Here is a 3,401-nt window from a genome sequence, read left to right as displayed (position 1 = left end):
TTCCACATCATCACTTTACAGGCAGAAGGGTGCCCCTCCAAAAAATCAGAGTCCTTGTTTAGAAGAAAATATCCGAAGAAATGGTTTTCTGTTGTACTTGACAGAAAACCATTTCTTCAGATATTTTCTCCATTAATTGTGTGTGGAAGAAGCCAAACCATTTCTTCAGATATATCGGTTCCTATGATATATGATCTATGTTGAAGCACAATTTTCTGAGCGGTGACGTATCCTCGAAATTCTTAACACTTCTCAGAAGGCGTGCTATGTCACCACTCAAAAAACATATTGCGTGTCAAATCGTCTCGATCTAAGAGTGAAACATATATATATATATATATATATATATATATATATTTTTAAGGAATCTTGCATGCAATAGTGGTGTGATGCCGGTAGCCATGCCAGTCCCCTCTTGGACCGTCTCAGACAGCAACAAATTTTTTATTATTTTTTTAATAATTTTTAAATTAAAGGCAAATTTATATTTTTATAAATTTTATTAGAGTATAAGAGATATTTTGTCTGTACGTAAAATTATAACAGTGGGGTGAAATTAAAAAGGGCTAAAATATGAGATACCTGCCGACATTACGAATTTTGATAATTTGAGATTAATATTGTAAAACCTATGACATTTCGGATGGATAAGTGAAGTTCTCTCAAATTTTTATATACGGCTCATCTTACTGTACGTCCATAAAAACAACTCAACTTGTTTCAAAAAATAAAAATCAAAAATCAAAACGACTCAACTCAGTTTACTTATTTAACCAGTACATAGTTGATAATTGTTATCAGTAAGTCTAACAAATTAAAAAATAGATTTGAATAAAGGATTAGGGAAACTAAAATTATGAAAAATATGATTAAGAAAAATATAAAAACTCAAAATATGTCCATAAAAATTGTACATAATCACAAAGACAAGTCGTCATTCATGCACATACACTGTACTACTGTAGTTTCACTACAAAAAAACTATCATTTTCTGATGTGGCTATAGTACACGATTTTTTGCCACGTCACTAATTATTGACATAGCATAAAATGCCACGTCAGTAAATATTTTCCTGACGTAGAAAATTTGGCAGGTCAATAATTAGTGACGTGGCAATACCAACACATCAATAAATTTTGACGTGTTAGATTTTGCCACGTCAATAAATCTTTTAGGATTTTAAAACCCCTGATAACTTAATTTTCTGACGTGGTAAACATTCCCACGTCAGAAATTTTTTTTGACATGGGAGAAGAACCACATCAGAAAATTTTCTGACATAGCAATGTTTACCACGTCAATAAATTCTGACGTGGAAGAAGTACCACGTCAGAAAATTTTCTGATATTAGTAGCACGTCAATGAATTTTGACGTGCTAAGCAGTAACACATCAGTAAAAAAAATTTACTGACTCTAACGTTTCTAACCTTTAACATACGTCAGAAATGCCACGTTAGAAAAGTTTTCTGACGTGTCAGACATCATGACACGTCAGAAAACGCTAGTCAAGAAAAAATAGTTATTTTGTAGTGTCTGTAAACATCATGAACCATGATAAAATATTAATTAACTACTTATATGGCTGATTATAAGTAGTTAATTAATGTAGTACGTTTTTAAATTATAAATGTTGTTGTTATATAGTTTTGGAAAGTATAAATTCTTAGAAAATAATATCGTACATTAATTTTTGAACTTAATGAAATCACATATAAGGAAAGGGTTAAATACTCTTTTGGCTCATAGGGATTCAACACTTTATTTGTTTTTCCTTGTGGTTTCATTTTTATCACATGAGGTACTTACGGTTTTCATATAGACCAAGATGGTACCTCCGTTAAAATTCCGTCCAAATCTTAACGAAACACCATGTCATCACCAATTAAATGTTGCCACGTATCATATAACTAATTTAAAAATATATATATTTAAAAAAAAAAAAAATTTGGGGTGTTAGAGAAATCATAGTAAGCGCACTGCAAGTCATGGGCCTCAGTGATTCTGCTAGACACCATGAGGAGCACATGGTCACTGGTCAGGGAAGACAACCCGATTGTCAACTCTCAGAGGCAGTGATTTCTTGCCGAAAGAATCAAGAATCGAACTGCATGCTCGTCGACGAGGACAAAAGTGATAAGGTGGTGGAGGCTCTGAGAACTGGCCGAAACGACGCCGAACGAATTGAATTGAGAACCATTCGACGTACAAGAACAGTAGGAAGATGAAGAAGGAGAAGCAAACAATCAAAGATCAAAGTGACAGGTAGAAGCAAAGCTTGGACTCCTTGTTTTTTAAATATAATTTTTTTAAAAAATATTTGTTTAAAAAATTAATTATATGGCACATGACGATATTTGATTGGTGCTGACGTGGAGTTCCGTTGAGTTTTGGACGAAATTTTAACGGAAGTACCATTTTGATCTTTATAAAAAACACATGTACCTCATATGATAAAAATAAAACCCTAAAGAGAAAAAAAAATAAAGTCTTGAAACCCTAGGAAGCAAAAAAATATTTAACCCCAAGGAAAATTATTGAAATATAATTAAATGCTCTTAATTAAGCTAATTTAATAACCGGTTTACTCTTAACAAATCAGTTCAAAAATTATGCCTTAAAAAACCGGTTTAATCTTTTAAAAAAATGGGTTTACACCATATGTCGCAATTCTATATTACTCTTGACTTATATATATATATATATATATATATATATATATATATATATAAGTCTAATATAAAAAGATTTGAATGAATTGAAGGATTAATGAAATTAAAATTAAGAAAAATATGATTAAGAAAAAATTACACAAAGAGTCGTCATCCATCCTAGCCCACCTAAGGTGTACACATCATGAACCATAAAATATCAAAGATGAGGGGTGGACGAAGCTCCTGGCTAATTTTGGCATATAGAGGAGATTCCACATCGTCACTTTACAGGCGGAAGGGTGCCCCTCCAAAAAATCAGAGTCCTTGTTTAGAAGAAAATATCTGAAGAAATGGATGTAGTCCTGATTGGGTCACTTATGTGGCCCTCATAGTTCATGATATATTTGACCTTTGTGACATATATATTTGATGTCTTTGTGGCATATTTGATGTATCTTCGTAGCATAATTGATGTCTTAGCGGCATAACCGTGATTACCACCCCGTCATGTGACCTTGGATAAATTCTTTGTAAAAAATATTCTTTTGTGGAAATTTGTTCGGCTGATCACATTGTTACATTAGCTCATTCTTGGCTTTTCGTTTTTTGTCAGAATTAGTAGATGGTCACTCGAGTTGAGATGCTCAGCTGGTCTCAATTCGTAGTGAATTCTCAGAGCCTTGTTAGAATTTAGAGGTTTCAGCATTTATGTAGTTGTTTGAACCGTTGGAAAATTAGACATGGAGTC

This window comes from Corylus avellana, chromosome ca2 (assembly GCF_901000735.1).
Source record: "Corylus avellana chromosome ca2, CavTom2PMs-1.0".
Classification (NCBI taxonomy): Eukaryota; Viridiplantae; Streptophyta; class Magnoliopsida; order Fagales; family Betulaceae; genus Corylus; species Corylus avellana.
The sequence above is the reverse complement of the archived record's forward strand: the minus strand, read 5'-3'. Positions refer to the sequence as shown.